We start from the raw sequence: 19,544 nt of genomic DNA on the forward strand, positions 1-19,544 counted from the left end.
AAAAAATCAGCAAAATGCATTCTCTTTGAGACTTTCTAGCTCCATTCTCTCTTTCCATTTCATCCACAGCTTCTGACTTGCCTACAAAGAGAAAAAAACTTGCATCAGAACTGTGATCTACTTCTGTTCCTTCTCTTAAGCCACAGAAGTTGGCTGGGCATATGAGAGAGGTGAAAACAAAGAATCAGTTGTTTTGATTCAGCTGATAAAAATAGGGTCCATTCCCAAAGTCCAGAATAGGCACAGAGATCTTGAAACATTCAAAGGATAATACAATTTCACATTATGAATTTATCTAAGCCTCTATTTCTAAGAGATGGGAAATCTGCACATTACAAATAACAGAAGTTTGATATTTTTTGTATATATGTTTACTATCACAGTGTTGATTTTTTTTTCTTTCTATTTTTAATTAGAATTTTTGAAGTAGAAAGCATGAAATTGTCAGATCCTAGTTTGCAATTATTACTTAGAAGCTAAATTTTGGCTGTCAACTGATTTACTGACATTCCTTCATCTATGTTACTGGAATTTACAAACCAAAACAAATGATTCTTTACTATAGGAACTGAATTTCTTCCTAACACGAACAGCTTTCCTGTTGCTTAAGATTTTAAAGATTACTTCTGATTGCAAACCTAATGCTGACTTTGTGGCTGAAACGAATTGCATCAAAAGTCACACAGTCAATCAACAGTGCTGTTATCTTTTAGTATTTCTTGCTTGTTTAAGCAGATAAATGAGAATGGGCACAATTAAGTCAATACATCAGTGCTTTAGTTAAACAAACAATTAAAAGATAATCCTAGGTACTTGGTATCCCCAAATAACTGGCTTAGAAAGCGATGTGGGGTCTGTGGGGCCAAAATGGCTTAGGAGTTGCAAAGTACATGACAAATCAATGAGACCCATAGATCAAATTGTTTGGTATTTTGGACAATAAATAAAGGAATGCATGAGTAGTGTTAGAAAAGGTGGAGACAGTACAGCAAACTGAAGGTTATGGAAAATGTGAATCAGGAAATTAAGTCTGCTAATTTGTCTGCTTTTATAGAACACACTCTAAATGAGGGGGGGAAAGCAAAGAAGGTAGAGATGGAAACTCTCAGCACACTGAGAAATGCAGTGGGTGGTGTACTTTCAAGTGCATTGAATGTTGTACAAAAACTGATTGAGACCAGATGTAGTCTATGCTTTTGATACGGTGTTACTGATTTGTTTTTGCATAGTGAGTTTAAATTAAATTCAGTCATGTTTTTCTTGATTTAAAAAGCAGGTCTTCTATCTAAGTCACTTCTAGAAGATATAAAGAATAGTGGTTTTGTGTTAGCATGAGAAAGACACTGACATACCTTGTTATTCATGCTTTATTTTTTAAGGGTGAGGTTTCAAGGGAGTTCCAACATTACCTCTACAGATTCTCACCCTATTTTTAAAAAAAAGTTTCTTGAACTGGAGACATTTTAACAAGATTATGATTTTCCCTTAGGCGTTATTTAAAGTACAAGTCTCAGAACAACTTACATAAAGTTCAGGTTCTTGCTAATAAGTTGGTATTGAGCTGACATTATGAGCTGGCAATGTATCAACTGCTCATCATTAAATCACTTCCAAAATGAACATTAATGAACTTCACCTACTCCATCAACACAAGGTAGCTCGTACTACTCCTAATTTCCAATTCACTGCAAAGTAACTTGAATTCAGTCTACTCTGTTGTCTTCATTGAATTACTGCATATCTGGCTGCAATAAAAACAAGGAGGTTTTGCATGCACACGTTGAACGTTCTTATACATAATAATATGGTCACACAATGTATTACAGCTGTTCCAGTGAACTTCTGCATGGAAATGAACAGGCCTAATAAGTTACTACTTCAAAGTGCTACTTTATTGTAAGAATAAAATATGTCTCTAAAAAAAAAACAACAAATAAAAGGGTGTTTTCAATGTTAGATTCTTGTCTTCTGTTAACTTTTTTCCACAGCAAAGTGAAAACAAAGTAAAACATCATTCAAATAACCCTATTTTTGGCATTTACTTCTTGTTTCTCCAAAGTTTTTAAATGAGCCTTAAAATTTCAAGGCTCAACTATCCACATTTTTATGGAGGAGTTTGGTATCAAGTCATGCTTGCAAGATTGGGAACTTTACCTGGAAAGAAGCATCTATGTGGAGGGCACATCTTTTTACTTTAAAGAGGTTTTCTATGTAGTAGGTTTTTTATGTAGTAAAGGTTTTGTATGTATGTACACAACTCACAGAATCATTATCCAAGAAAGTTTATCCAAGTCTCATGTCCACATGTTGAGATACAGCTCAAAAAAAGTTACGTATGATCTGAGTCATGTGAAAGATTTACAGTGAAATATTCAGAGCTCAGTCTATTCAAATAGGAAGTTATGAAGAGATTTGATCATAACATCAAAGAAGGACAGCAAAGCTGGTGGAGGGTCTGGAGCACAAGTCTTATAAGGAGCAGCTGAGGGAACTGGAATTGTATACCCTGGAGGAGGTTTAAGTGATACCTTATCGCTCTCTACCTTCTCTACAACAACCTGAAAGGAGGTTGTAGCAAGGTTGGCTTCTTCTCCCAGGTAACAGTAATAGAAAAAGAGGGAATGGCCTCAAGTTGTGCAAAGGGAGGTTCAGGTTGGATATTAGGAAAAAATTATTCTCAGAAAGAGTGGTCAGTCATTGGAACATGTTTCTCGTGTAGAGTCACTGTCTCTGGAAGGGTTCAAGGAAAGGGTGGATGTAGCTCTGAGGGACATGGTTAGAAAGCATGGTGGTGGTGGGTTGAACTAGATGATCTTGAAGGCTTTTTCCAACCTTAATGGTTCTATGATTCTATGATAACTGCATCCATGGAGACAAGTAACTCAGTCTAATACGTCAAAGTACTAATATACATGCTACAGCAGATCAAACTGTGTGGTTGCGGCAAGTACAGCAGCTTAGTCTCTGCTTCTTACATGCTGCTGCCCAGGATAAGCTTACAATTGTACACTGCAACAGTTTGGGATCCATTCAGCCATTCCTGCTCTAGTGAGAAGCTGTCTCTGGGGAGGGGGTTCATAAGAAGCTGATGCAATAATTGCTCTAAGAACTCATCTAAACTCAATGGTAAATGTATGTTAACATCTTCGGATAATGAGATATGAAACATCAGGGACCTGAAATTAGAAATATTCAAATGCAACATGAAATTCATGATTTTGAGAGAGAAGAAATAACTATTTGAACAGCTTCCTGTGGGATAGAGTATATTTCTCATTATTTGACGTATTTAAAACATAACTGAATGTATACTAAAGCCTTTCCTCAAACTGAAGCTAGGGACTTCATGCAGTTATCACTAGATTGGATTCCATGGTTTATTTTATTCAGGAGGTCACCTGTGGCCTTTGTTACCTCTAATTACAAGAATCTGTGAAGACCTTGACAGAAGAGCCATGTGAAATTAATACCTAAACTATGCATTCACTACATTTGGACAAACAGGAGCCTTAAATCTTGCTCCAGCAATGTTTGGTCAGCAGAAGCAGAGGGCTAAAATATCTTCTGTTTGCTGATGACAAAGAAGGTTGTTACAGTCCTTTCCACAAAGCATTTCAGACTTCAGAAAGCACTTCCTACTTCTCTTCTTACATTTGGCTAAAACTAACCTGAACCAGTTTTTCTGTCCGTCTGTTGCAAGCACATGATTTTGGGTTTTTTTCCATATTAGAATTCTGAAAAAAAATTGCTGGGTTTGCTTTTGTTGTTGAAGCTGTTTTGAACATTTAAAACACGTCAAAGGAGCCCTGAGTTTGATGACAAGGCACTTTGTTTGTGTGTTTCAAAGAAGACTGTTTTCCTTTAAAAAAATAATAATAAGTTAACATGGAATAACAGATATTTAAAAGACACTGTATACTCTTTGAAGAAGAAACATCAACCAGATGGGTTCTAAAAAGAGCTAAATGTGCATGCAAGCACATAGTCACACTCGTACCTGATATCTTAACAACTGAAGATTAAGCACACTAACATTCAAACACAGAAACTTCAGCATGATTCAAATACCTCCATTTCCATGTATCACGTTTCCTAATTTTAGTGTATATAACTGTTTAGATATATCTGCGTATAACTGTATAACTAATTATAAACAGCAACACTGTTGCTGTCCTGGATCCATGCACCTAAAAAAGTTCTCAGATGTGTTTGCTCTGCCCATCCACGTAACGCAGCCACTTGAGGTATCTGACTCTTCTCTCTGGGCTCAAATTATGCTCTTTGTCATTACTCAAAGTTGTATTTTTTGAATAGACAATGTCTACATTCCTTGTAGAAGTATCCCAGAGAGACTTTGTGGTAAATTTGACCAGCTAACATGAATAATGTAAACAAACGAAATGTAGATAATTCTCTCAAAAGGCTATGGTCTAGTTTTTCATGAGAGTATCAAATTCACAAAGCATCCTCTGAGACACCCCTGTGCGTTTTCCAAGACATTCTCTGTTCCACTGTTCTGAAAATGCTTTCATTTAGGCAACAAAACTTTCTGATAACCTTTGATAATCTTAAAGTTGCACAAGAGAAGCAGACTTGCAAGCTTGAACCAGGAGACATCCTTTTATTTAGCCCTGAGACTAAAAGTATACCTAAATGGAAATCAGTACTCCATTTAATATGTTCATCTACAGCCAAATTTTATTTTAATTTTCTTCTCACAGACTCTCTTAGCACCAGGGAGCTGCTAATGACATGCCTCGATAACATGAAGCAGTGAGGCTCTGCAACAGTCTTACTGCATCTCTGTTCAGACCCTGTCTCACAGCATTTGGGTAAGAACAGAGGTGGAAAATGCTTAGGCCTCAGGAGGAACCCAAGCACATTTAACAGGGTTCTCTATGCTCTGCTAAACTTGCCCAGCTGCTAACACATGCTGTTATGGCTGTCTGAATGCTGATCTGGACATGGGCTGTAGCTGAGGAGGTGGGCAAGTGGCAGCACATTGATCCTCAGAGGCCAACACATCTAGGCAAAATCAGCATGATAGAAGGCTGAAGCAGAAAAGAAAGATCAAAATGGGGACAAACACAGCTGCACTCACAGCTGCACTGCAGGGTACAGTGGCCTTTGTGGGACTCAAGGGCACTAGCAGCAAGGGGAAGGAGGGCTACAGTACTCTCAGCTCCCTTCCCTTTTCACACATTCATTGCACATAGAAAAATACTATAAGTCTTCTAGACTTTGTGACCAGAGCAGCTGTCACAGCCTCGCATCAACAAAGAGAGAGTTTGGGCTGCGTGGCAGCAATATGTTCCTAACCAAGACTGTCATTATTTAACCAACTTTATTCTTTATTCCAGAAAAGAATCATAGACTCATAAATGTTGACTGCCAATTTTAGACATCTAGACACCCCATGTATACTCCAGAATCGGCACACTTCAACATTGCTCAGGCCTTTGGGATGAAGTTCTCAAAAAACATAATTTTCCCTGCAGCCTTGGAGCAATCACAATTATAAGGTGAGTGATCCCCTGCATGTGACCAGGTCAGGTCATTGAGAAGACAGTCTTCCTCTAACGGCAGACTGGGCTGAAGAAACAAGCTGAAGTACTACCTTTGAAGGTCACTAATCATGGAACAACCTAAAAATTGGAATGTTTAGAAGTAACTGATTCACACAAGAGGCAACTTCTCTGAGAGAAAAACATTACTTCTTTCTCACTTTGCTGGAACATTGTGTTGGATCAATTTTTATATTTATAGACTAAAGTATTAAGTATATCTTTCCTGTCAGCCTGCAGTGGGTCGTTTAAAATAAATTTAACATTTATGGCACCTCAAATTTTGTCTTTACTGCAGTACTTCTTGTTCTCACTATAGAAGATACTACAAATACCACAGTAAAGCTCAAATATCAGAGGGCACTAAAGCGCTGCCTTTTAATGGCAGTCACTAAACACAGAGCTCATAAAACTGCAGTTATCTTAGAACTAGTGGTACTCAGAAGTGAAAGACAATAAGATATTCATGTTCCAGTGGTAAATCCACTGAAGTCATTGGGATAAGAGCTGAAATTAATTTGCCCTTTGGAGGAAAAAATAAGCATGTGGGTCCTGGGTTGGAATTCAGAATAGGGGTTTCTAATTAATCAAGAAAACCCAGAGAAGAAGCGGAGGAGCACTGTTCCCAAAGGGATCCCTGAAGACATCATTTGGGATGCTGCAAAAGCTGTTCTCAGTGAACGGTTCATTAGCGTTGCCTGTGGTGCTGAAGGAAGGAGGCGGAGAACTGTGAGCTGTTGCTAAGAGAACTGGTAGTCATCACCCAACTGACAGAAGTGAATTGGAAGAGGAGAAAAACTTGAGAATGGGATTTGAATGTCCTTTTAAGTGGCAACGAAGAGCAAAAAGCAGGCAAGAAATTTCTTCGGAAAGCTGCAAGTCTTCGAAGAAAAAAGTCCTAAGACAGCAACTGTAACACAGCAGAGTTTGCCAGCATAAACCTCAGCCGGCCTGATTTGCCCTTGCTTTTACTAAACATGTAAACCCAATGAAATTGCTTCAATTGATTAATCTTTCCACTGTTGCTCTAGAGAAAGCAGGAAGTGAATAGGAATGGAGCTGAACTACCCATCTTCTTCCTACGGCCTGGCCAAATTTACCAAAGTACTATTAAAAAATATGTATAAATCACATTTCAAAGAGTGCCAGAAGGAGTTCAGTTCCCATCTTGATGATTTATAAACATGTCTTCCTGAACATCAATCTTATGTCAGCAATGGCAGTGTCCTACCTGCTCTTTCATGTTATAAACGATTTCCTTTTTGGGGAAAAAAATCTAATAACCTATCATCTAATACTGCTTATAATAATTTTTTGAGCTAGACAGGACAAAGCAGCAACTAATAATCATAAGATCCTAGCATAACTCAAGTTGGAAGGGACCCCAAAATGTTTCCAGTCCAAACTCTTGCTCAAAACAGTCAGCTAAGAGATGAGACTGCTCAGGGCTTTCTCCAGATAGGTCTTGTAAAACATCAAGGATGGAGGCTGCACTGGCTCCACTGCTTGGCTGCATGCAGTCTACACCTGTCATTTCAATTAAAGCCTGCTTTCTTTTTTCTATTCTGCATATAACATAATGAGGAACCTAACTCTATCCTATTGATAGCTTCTCCATAGTCACCAGAAAATGAAATTAATAAGCATTTTCTACATATTCTAATAATTAAAGTTTAGGTTGATTAAAGATTGTGAAGTTTAAAAGATCGTCACATTTTAGAAATTGTAATATAGTTATAACTTATATAAATGACATCAAGAATCAGGTACAAAAATGCACTCCCACCCAGCATGTGATGTGTAATTAAGAACATGATATAAAACTACAGTTTAAAGTAGAAATACGTTTGATTTCACAAACAACACATCTCATTCACATTGTAGTAAGCTAGGAGTAACTCAGTTTGAAACTTTCCAAACTGCAGACTAGACTGGCAATGAACACAAAAGAGAGCATTAAGAACACCTTCCCAAAAATAAATAAATAAATTTAACAACAAATAAAAGCTCTTACATAACTTGCTTCTTCTTGAATGCTTCTTTTATTATTATTATTTATTTTATCCTGCATCCTCCACTCCTCCCTTATTCATGTTCCTCTAATCAGTCTATATGGAACTACTTTTCTGCTGGCAAAGAAGTAAGGCAGCTGTAGTGCCAATATGCCTGAAGCTTGCCTCAGGCATATCTCTGCCAGTTTGAAACCTTTACCACCTTCCCGAGTTAGACTAGCTTAGCAGAAATAGTGATCCAAAAATCACAATTTATGGACTAGTGCCCTTGACAGAGAAAACCGTTTCAAAAGCCTGAAATCCCCAACTGTTCTCTTTGAGAGGAATATATATATATATGCATATTCGAAATACATATACAAAAAGGCTTAAATTAAAATTCCTATATGCTTTAGCTGTTAATTCAATGTCTCCTACACAGAAATGGTTTCCATTTATTATTCTTTTCAAACTAGCTTCCTGAAAAATGTTTTTTAGCAATTTTCCCACTAAAATACACATTTCTTTACTTATACAGTCTCTTATGGTCTTGGGCAAGAAGTTTGGGCTCTTGGGCAAGAAGTTTGCCCAACATAGGCATGCTAAAATTATCGAGCAGCAATAATCAAACCCCTTTGAATACTGCAACACAGACCTGAGTTTAAGAACCACAAGAGACTTTCCACTATATAAATTTGTGCTGGAACAGCAAAGAAACTGAAGAAAACCAAATGGATACTGGTAGCACACTGACATCTTGTCATTAAATATGGTTAGATGAATCTGATGGCATTTTCTTTATAGTCAGCTTGGTTGATTATGGTTCTCAATAAATGAAAAGAGGAGGGACCTTGTTAAATGCCACTCTCATAACTGAGGGGCAGTTTCTGCTGTTCCTTATGTCTGGGAGGAAAGAGGGAACAAGATGACACCTGGCTTGAGATGACCAGGTAAAGACAAGTTGTGATCTCCATGAAAAAAAGTCACAAATAGCTCCTTTCTAACTTCTCTGGGATAGATGATGTCTCACACAGAAATCAAGAGCAAGTGGGCCACAGCTACTCTCCCCAGTCAATTCCCATTCCAGTGCTTTACATTTTTTCAAGCCTCGAGTTACAAAGAAGATCCCAGACAACTGCATGCATAGCTAAATGCAGTTGTTTCCTCCACTTTCTCAAAGAATAGACAAGTTAGAGGAACTAACTCAAAACTGACAGATGGTACCTGATTTACAGGGTGCTGTGAAAGGAACATCAGTGTAGAATGGCTGCAAAAGAATCTCTTGGAGCCAGGAAGAATTCACTGCACTTTTTATGTGAGACTTAATCACCCTGATGGACATTTTTATAGAACTAGCACATTTAAGCCCAATCAATATGGAAAACACTTGAGAAATAAATAAGACATCTCACTAGCTCAAACTACTGACTCACACTTCTTGGTGTTGGTAGACAAGATCTTCCTCTAGAAGTTTACTGTATGACCATCCCAACTAACCAATCTCCTACTCTCCAGAAAGTTTTCACATTGACACCGGATGCAAGAGGACAAAATGCATATCCATGCCTAAGCTGCATTAAGGCATACTTCTTCATTTAAGTAACTTAGGCCAATAGTTTACAACAGAACTCTCACATCTACGAGTAGGAGGGGTTTCATTTCAATTCTAATGAAGTAAATACTACAAAATACTACTGTAGTTACAGGCACCATTCTCAGCAGCCTTAAATACTCTGGCTTAGCTTGCCTGAGTTCCCTTTGAACTTGCCCTCTTAAACTCATTCCTGCAAGAAAACATTATCTGGGACAAGGAAGCTCGCATTGTTCTTCATCTGCCCTGAGAGTCAGACTCAGTTCAGTCAGAGCACAAGTATTAGTCACTGAGATGGTTTTAGCTAGACCAAACTGAGAAAAGCTGAAGTTTGTATGCTGAAACTTCAGTTCTGTTGACACCTTAGCCACTGTGAAGACAGACAGCTCAAGTAGACTTGTTGAATCACAGTCACCCTCATGACTGCCATCATGAAGGCATCCCTGGGAGACTGCTGAGGCCTTGCACAGTCATTAAACTTTCTTAACATCCATTTTGATAAGAAAATAGCTCCTGTTTCTCAGAAGGAACCCTCCAAACATGTCCTCCCTCAAGGCCAATAACTCAAATGTCTTCCCAAGGACTGCACAGGAACTCTGTTCTCTGTCTTCCCCCAGTAAGAGAATCCTTACAATAATGGAAAACAGAACTATAGAATATTAGAGAAATTGTCCTACAAAAATCAGCACAGCATCATATTGTATCCTTTGTGTGAGGCTCTTCCATATCTTCACCTTCCTCCTCAGGACAGATTAGTTCATCAGTCACCTGTTAGCCTTTTTCGGTCCTCTAGTGTCACTTCTTGATTGTCAATATTTATTCTTCTTTTTTTCTCCCCTAATAAAATTGTTTTACTTGCACTTTTCATCATCTATAAGCAATTCAAGAACAATTCAATGTTCCTGGCGCTCAGAATAAGAGAAAAGCCAGTAGTCTTGGCATATAAGAATAGATATATAGTGTCTGAAGGATATAAAACATAGATCCACATATAAACCTAAGAAATAAATTTCCTATCAGGAGAATTTATTCCTGCTTTTAATCGGGGTATGCTAAATTATACCAGCTCAGAGTGCCCAGCAAGTGATAAAGTGATTAGCACATCCTCTGTTACACCTCCCAGTTTAGCCATTGTGGAACATAATTAATGTGCAGTTTACACTTCTTTCACAAAACATTAATAAACACCATAAACAAAACCTAACATAACACTGCCCAGCACCACCTCACTTGTGCACCTCCCAGGATTCAATATTTTCCTGCTAATCACCACTATTTATTCACACTCTTTCCATGCATAAGACAATGCTTATACCAAAGCTGCTAAGAAATAATTATTCACAATCAGAGGCATTGTATCCAAATCTTTAATAACATGCCCTATTTCAGTCATACCATCATTACCATTGGCTACAAAATCTGTTATTTAAAAATAAATAATTTCAGTATGTCAGAGATTATTTTATATGTATTTATGAAGTTGTTACTGTTTGTCAGCTGTCAGGCAACTGCAGATATTTTTTCCTTAATATTTGCTTCATTCCTTTATTAGTGAGAAATTGACTTAACTGGTACAGTTCCTATTAGAGTTCCACAGGCTTTCTTACTTCTACTATTCATAATTCTCAAAAATTACAAAATATCACATCCACTTCCTCATTTCTGCCTCAGATTTCCAGAATCACAGCAGTTCCTTTCAGCTATTCGAAATGAGTTTACAAGTTTATTGGCTGATTTTGAGCACATCGCAGAAAATCTATTAAGGCAACTTTACTACATCCTGTACTTTCAAACACTAGTGATTCAGCATAGCCAAAACCTCAAGAATCAAGTCTAAGAACTGTTATATATAACAAAGCATACACTTAGATTGGATGTGAAATCCAATTTGTATTAGAGGAAGTATCAATTGTAATAATTCGTATTTTTGTAATAGAGCAAAGTTAATTTTTTTTTTCAGCATAGAAAAACATGGTTGCTGGCAGCTACCCATGAGAATTTATTTTCCTTGGTAAAATATATGTCTTCAAATACAATTGACAAGTTTTGTACTTAAAAAAAGAAAAAAAATAGCTTGCTTATTTATTACGCTTACTTGGCTGTTCTACCCTTTGAACATTTTTGAATTCTCCACATTTGTCAGAATTTAGCTATTCCCATCACTAATATCCCTAATAACCGTCTTTCTTTCCTTCTAGAACAAATTGGTTTTCTACTCAATATGATTGTTAAAGATCCTTCATCTCTTATTGAGTTTTTTCTCTGTTTGGCAGTGTACTTACATTGTGCCTTCTTTTGTGAAAAGCACATATGAAGTAATACTGTGAGCTCTCATGTTTACAGTCTCAAGCTTGAGAAAAAAACTTCTAATTCCCGGTCCTTCAAATTCTACATGGACTCTGACAATGGAACCATTCTCACTCTTTCCATTTCAAATGTAATGAGAAACCAACAACATTCTGTCAAATAAATTTAGCTTTTGTCTGTACCTGCCCGTGTCCCTTGTTTTCATGAGGCTTGTATAGGAGCAATTGATCTGAAATTACTAACACGTTGTAAGTAGTCAATAGCCTACTGAAATCTCAGCTGCTCAACTCTGAAAAATCTAGCTCATTAGCTCTTAGCTATATGTGATGCTTTGCCATCTATTATCTGCAGGGCTAGCAAGAATAAAAAGAAGTCAAGACTTATTTCTGTCATAAAGTTGAAGATCTGACTGAATGAACACAAGTAGCAGTCATGCTGAGGAAGAAGATACCATTATTACAAATCCACTCTTGTGAGTAGAGCTACACTATAAAATACATCTATTCATTTATCAACCTTCACATTTAAGAGTTTATTGAAATGGGTGAGCTTGCTTTTGGTTTAAATTTTGTTAAGGAAACAAAAAATGAATGGTTAAATAATACCTTTGCACGCAAAATAGAAATAAATAAATAAATAAATCACTGAAAATAACCCTAAAAGAGACACAGATCTTCCAAGCACAAAATAACGTGATTTGATCTAAAATTCAGCCTATATAAGAAGCTTGAAACAACAGAACTGGAAGTTTGTCTATTTTGCCTATTATGCCTGCAAAAAATCACAGCAATTGAGAAGGCCATTTAGATGAACCAGATCTAAAAACAAACAACAATCACTTTGAAATCATAGTAATATTTGATCCGCTGCGATTCTGAAAATGGCTTTGTGACCTACTGCTCACAGCAAGGAGAAGGCAACTCTTTTGGCAGAGGGTATACCTCCCTTGCAGCAGCGGGAGGGCAACAGGAACTGCTTCTCATTGTTCTGATCTGATGCCTCTTCCAGTCTTCCCTTCTGCAGTGGAAAAGATGGGGGGGGGGGGGGGGGAGGGGGACTTCACAGGAGACAATTTTCAATATGAACTGGTTGAAAGCTCCAGCGGTTTAGCACAGTAAATATTTTTTCTCCTACTTTCCTTAGTGGCAGAAATCAATACAGTTGACTAATAGCAAGCCTCTCTTTCTTCCAAATGTTCTGCCATAGGAATTTCAGGGAACTAACGCAACTGTCAGAATGCCTCTTTTTTGCATTTCTTGTATTTTATTTATCTTTACAACAACTGAAGGCAGTTCATGTCACTGTTCTTGTTTTTATAAGGGATTGGCAGCCTCCTGTTTTCTGCCTGTAGTCCTCAGAAAAAAATGCAATCTGCAGACATTGTAAGACCATTAGTAAATGTTTGTGTATTAGAAGAGCAATTCCCAAAAGAAATGCAGATGTGCACATAGAAAAATACAAGGCTTGAAAACCTACAGACTCCAGCAAAGCTGCTCAAACTCAATGTAAAAGGGCATATTTCAAAACATCCAGGTATTGACTTTTGAAACCTCCTCTTCATAAAAGTTGTAGAACAAACACAAGGTTCTGCTTTCTTAGAAAAAGGGATTTTTTTTCTAAATAGGCAGAGGGCACAGTTTTAGCTGCTTTCTTTCTGAAACCCCTGACAAAGTATGAAATGTAGGTGGCATACATTATCCTTTTTGCTAAAATGAAAATAAAAACTTCCGTGATTGGTGGCTGAAGCTAATGGGAATTGATAAATTACTTTCCATCCCAGTGGACATGAAATCTCCGAAGTTTTGGATTTCAATTGAATGAGAAATTACTTCTGGAACCAGTCAGCAGGATCGAATATAACTGTGTTTTTTTAATCTTATCAGAGTGTGACAAAAATCAGAAAATTCATAGCTGTGTGACTGCAGTATGTGAGTGCAGAAGTTGCAGATACACTGTTTAGAGAATTGTAATTTATGACTGCCACCTCCGCATTCGCAACGCTGTCTTAAAATTTAGGGATTCTTGGGATGCTGGGAGACAGCTCCTCCACTCCCATTACAGAACAGCCTCAGGGGCCTGCAGTGACCATGCAGCAAGGGTGGCTCCTGCCACCACAAAGGACCTGCTTTCACACACTCCAAGCACTCAGAAGCAACAGCTGGTTAAAATGCAGTTCTGAGCAGGAAGTCACTGGGTCCCCTCTACTTTTTCTGTATCTTTCCTCAGCAGCTTCAGCAATAAACATGTCCAAGTAGTCTTTTAGAATAACGTGTTGCTGATTTACTCATTCTGCACTGGGAGAAGGGCTGTGGATCACCAGGTATACCACTGTGCTCTCGCTTGAGCCCCAGCTTTAGCAGACAAAAACAAGGTATCATTAGAAAAGGGAGAATTTCAGAGCTGCACCAGGAAGAGGTAGAAGATAAACTGCACTCAGAAGGCACGTGCCTTCCAAACAGCCAGGGCTGGCTACACGCAGATGCTGTGTGCTGTTACACTCCATCTCCCCCAGATATAAATAGTAGTGTCAGCCAGACGTGCCTTCAGCCAGCCAATAGCTTGCACGCGTTCCTCCCAAGCCACAGCAATCTGTGTTTTCATCACCTCCAGCCTTCACTGTACAACACGTTGCCTGGGGAAAACAGCACAATGCCTGTGGTTCGAGTGACCCACAGCAAATTCAGACCAATGCGCTCAAACACAGGCCGCAGATGTGCTGTGCAGTTTGCTCTCTCCACCTGCTTTTGTCTCTCCACTGTCCCTCAGCTGGAAGATGGCAGTGTCTCCAGGCCCACCTGGCCAGGGAGATCAGTACAGCCCTGTGTCCCACAGATCCTAAAGAAGTCCATCAGCATGGCTTGGCAAGGTTTCTCCTGAAGCCGGGCTCACACTGGGGATGATCTAATTTAGGAATGTGGCAGAGAGTTCAGATGCTTATCCAGAGTTTAAAGAGTAGACAAAACTTTTACCCTGCAAGATTTGGCTAGGTCCTGCAGTCCTTCTTCAGGCAAAACTATAGCTGGCTTTAATGGGAGTTTCGGCTGGGAATAAATAAATAAATAAAAGACACCTACAAGATTTAACTGTTCCCTGAAATTCTCTTGAGATTTCTGGTTGATTGAGTTCAAACTACAAAAGCAATTTAAACGTCCATTCACCATTCAACCTTCAGTCACAACCTGCATGTTTGATGGGGATCATCAACCATCATACTAAGTGTCAGTGAAAAATAAGGAAAACTGAAGTGAGAGAAAAAACAGAGAAAAATCTTGCACACTGGAAAAACGCTATAAAAAATGATTTTATTCCAGGATTCGTAGGGCAGAACTAAAGCATGCTGTCTTATTATCCAGCAAGAACTGCATGTTTACATAATATCCATATTTAAAATATGACGGTCACGTGCATCACCACATTCACAGAAAGTTCTCTCTTCAGCTGTGCCACACAGACATATTTCAGACCACACATTTGGTCTGAAATATGCATGACCAGCAACAGCTGCTGGTGCTGTACACCTGCATAGGCAAGGCAGAGAGAGAGTGCTGCTGCAGTGCACATGTACTTATTTGTGGAGGCTCTGTACAAAAAAGCCGGTCATTTCCTCTCCTGTAGTAACTAGCTCGATAGCCATCTAATCGTGTATGGTAGGAGTGTAACTGCCTACTTCCCACTATAGCCACAAGATACCATTTTATTTCTGGCTCATCTAGCTGTTTGGTCTCTTGTGTCCCCGAGGATAATTAGTCCTGAACACAGGGAAACTATTTATCTTGCACCAGGGATATTCTTTCAAATACTTCCTCACACAAAAACTCATTTAAAGGGATAAAGAACACTACCTGAGGAATTGAATACATCTGCAGGCTTCTAGTTTCTTCCAGTAGGTGACATATCTGAAATCACAGAGCCTCACTTTGGTGACTAGTTGGGAGCCAATTAGCTTCATTTTGAACTAGGAAAGCTGCATCATGACAACCTCCAAGGAGCAAGTCCTATTTGTTGTAAAGAAATCTGATTTGCTCTGTTTTGCTTCCCCAGAAATACTGCACAACGGTCACAGATAAAGTTGCTTTACAGGGTAAGCCTCCATCATCACTGAAAACAGGCATTGTTTTTCTTCTCTCTAGGAGAGGAAAAATGAATGTGACAGTTTGCAGCCACCATTGGTAGTGGCTGCAAACTAAACTCTCTCACCAGAAGTTCTCCCCAAGGCTTCTTTAAATATTCCATGACTAGCTATGTCTAAATGCATTTCCCAAAGGATCAAAGTACATTTTTCTTTCACTTGACAGAAGGCACTAAGTTGTTGCTATCAGTTTGCTCTTACAATCCTTTTGCATCACCCGTTCACAGAAATAAACATTCTTTGAGGTTTTTCCTGATGCAGTAACTGACCATGCCACCACAGCTTTATTTTGGCCAGAGACGCCCGTGGCATTTCTGTAAGAGGACAAGCATTGCTTTCAGACCCCATTAAAAGAGAGAGCTCAGTTCTTACAGCAGTTTGACAAGTCCGATAAAAAGAAAGAAAACCAAATTACTAGGACTTGAAATATAAAGTAAATGAACCAATCTAGAGGTAAGTAATGTGTATGTCCTCAGGCTTAAATAGCAATACACATATGCCCCGAATTTTCTGCACAGTGAAATAAAGTAACTCTAAAGTATTTTAAAAGTAAAGAAATTAGAGAACTAGCACATTTGTACCTGTACAAATCTTTTCCTGCATGCAAACTCAGCCCTTATGCTGTGATACCTGCCGCATGTGAAATCTGAGCATAGGGATCTTGGTGGAAGACAGTCTCTTCTGGATGTGCACAAGCGGCACATGCTCCTTGTGAGGTAAATCTGAAAGCCTTGCATGGTGTTACATTTCAGCCCTTACTTAAGAAAAAATCCCTAAATAATGTCTGTATAATGCTATGGAGCTGAGGCATGTTCTTACCAATCCATCAGTGTAACTGGCCACGATACACGATGTGGATAATAAATGCCATTCAGGCCTCATTACCATGTCCTTTATTAAAAGCTATATGGGGAAGGCAGAAATAAAAATTACAAGAAATAGCATATCAAGCCAACTCACTACATTAACACCATGGGGTACATAGCGTGACATGCTGGCTGCATGGGAGTTTGCCCTAGCTTTACCAGGGGAGCAGGTCAAGTGCAGTACCTCATATCACAGCCTGCTAAGTTGCTAAGCAGGGAGCTGTAACCAGCTAGAGAACAGAGTGGTTTTAGTATTCATGTTGACCTAATATGGACAGATCTGCATTCATGCTGCCTAGGTTGAGAGCCTCCTGGTCTTTTTTTTTTTTTTTTCTATACTGAACTCCCATTAATCTCCACTGAAATTATTCCAAGATATAATTTCTTCTCTGGCAAAGCCGGTTAATAAATTTCTTGTGCACTTTTCAATCTCAGGCAATAACTTTTACTTCTCCCTGTCCCCTGTTACTCAAGTTAAGGAGGTCACCAAAGAAATTCAGATTAAAAAAAAAAAAATTAAAAAAAAAGGAGAGAGAGAAAGAGAGAGAGAGAGAGAGAGAGAGAGAAGAAAGAAATTTGGACAGGGCTGCTTCCTTTGTTTGTTTTACCCTCACAAAACATTTAGTCACCTTTGACAGTCAGAAGGTTTTCTGTCTCCCTCCATGAATGCCCAGCAAGAAGCCCATACTTCTTTTGAAGGGACCGTCATCCTGTCACTGTGAGCAAAGTCCTGGTTTTAATTCTGCCTTTAACAAGGAAAAACTCCACATGGTATCAGTCCTTAAGATGTGGACAGGACATATTCTCTGCAACACGTTGCTAATGACCTGCTTTCAAGAAAACCTGACAAACAACAGAATTGGTGTGCTGAGGAAAAGGAGATAAACAGCAGACAGAGCTGTGTAAGGGGATAAAAACTTCTCCAGATAGGTTTTCCCTTGGAGAAATCGTAACACAAAACCAGGCTTTGAGGTACCTGAGCACATTGAAAGACTGAGGGTTAGAATTTCTGTACCTCAATTTCACCATTTTTCAGTATAGCAGTCGGCCCTTACTGCCACAAAATGTAATGACAGGACTTAATTATCCAAAGCCCATTAAGCACTTTAATGATGACAAGTATCACATAGTTGCCAAGTACATATACTTACATGTATATGAAAGTATTAGCAACCAAGATAGGGAGCTAGAAAGATCTGGAAGATGCATGCTGAACTTAGCATTTCATGTAGGCTAAAGCAATGTAGGCACCACAATCTACGAGGCATGTCTCAAGAGCACCAAGAATAGGACTGCATTAAATATATTTTTCTAGATTTCAGTGTGAACTTAGTTATAGTGAGAGAAAAAAAAAGAGAATCATAAAGAAATAACAAAGTCTTGAGCAATTATGATATATTAAATCTCTTAATAATTGAAACCTCCGATGCTAAAGTTTTCCCACATTTTATTTAATTCTCCTTTTATTTATTTATTTATTTTTTTCCTGGGGATCTGAGACCAGGAAAACAAAAGGATAAAGCATCTGCCTTCTGCAGCATGCCTTTGAATATGAGGACAAATATTGTCAGAGGCACTTCACAGCTGTAAAAATAACAGATTCTCTTCAGTCAATTCCTAGATAAGAAAAAGGAGTCAGCTACTCTGGTTCACAGGCAAGAAAGAAGGGATATTTTCAGAAATTCCTGTAAGATTAATTTTGGCAAGTATCTCCATCATAAGTGAGGTGAAATTTTCCATCTTCCTATGGAAATTGATAACATGATAAAGCAAAAGAACAGACCTTCTTAAAACCAAACATGCAGATATGGGCATTAGCATCCTGCTGGTGAAGCACTCTGAAAGAAGAATGAGGAGCCTGGGATTGATTTTGAAGAAAAGACCTTTTTGGAGGTTGTCAGAAAGCAGGAGATACAGTCTGAGATAGGGAAATAGAAGTGGAGACTGACAAATTGTATCAAATTTGTTTAAAAATACTTCTGAATATTTGTCAAAGACCCTATATCAACTAAAGCCATTCCATTGTGGGAAATAAGTTGCATAGGTTATATTTATTAAAAAAACAAAAAACAAAAACAAACACAACGACATAGTGCATTAAGAATATAAAAGACTTACTCTCAAACATTTATATTGTAGCCATACCACTACTAAAACCTTTGACCTGACCTGTCCCAATTCATGTACACACCTTTTTAAAATCGCAAAATTACAACAGTTTGAAGGACCTTACCACGTATTCTTTGGCTCATTTATCATTACCAGCAATGAGAACTTTGCAAAGATGAATTAATTGAATGCTCTGTTGATTACACACAGATATATTAAAAAAAAAAAAAAAATTACCACATTCAATAGTAGTTTTAAAAGAGCAAATAAATGTACTTCTGTATCCTTGAGTATGTGCGCCTAAAGCAAATTAAGGAAAAGCTGCTGAATAGGAAAATGATGCTTTTCATATTTTGTTCTGACTTAATTAAAGTTTAAATTTCCTCTCAGTTTTCATGAGGAGAATATATTTTTAATTACTGTATGTGACCTTTTTATATTCTAGCTTGAGTACGAAACATCCAGATCAATGAAAAGTAATTTAAAGCAACCTGAACAAATACATGCTTGTCTGAAAGCAGAGGAATGTGAAACTTGCACTCAATTTTAGCAGCTCTTGATCCCACTGTCTCACGTGGATTGTTTGGAGGGCTTAGGAGAGGATCTGAGCTTGCACAAGGAGCAGGGTTGTACCCTCTTAACTGACAGTACAGCGTGTCATACACATGTTTTTTTCTTGTAGATTTTTCCCTGCTGTACTCTTTCTTCCTTTTCTTAAATTAAATCAATGCTTTTCATGGTCTTGGGGAACTGAAGCCTAACATATGTACATAGGAAGGGAAAGATCTATGTACCCTAGTACTCTCTCCACTACAGGAATTTTCTGCAACTATCATGAGAGCTTCCCTGTCCTAATCAGTACACACTGAAATTTTGAAAGGAAAAGAAAAAAATAAAGTATGTTCATCCACTTAGTAATCAGTGGTGTGGTCCCAGAGCTTTTGCCAAGATAGATTGGGACACATTTTCAGACGCCCTTGAAGGCAG

Source organism: Tetrao urogallus (assembly GCF_951394365.1).
Source record: "Tetrao urogallus genome assembly, chromosome: 2".
Lineage (NCBI taxonomy): Eukaryota > Metazoa > Chordata > Aves > Galliformes > Phasianidae > Tetrao > Tetrao urogallus.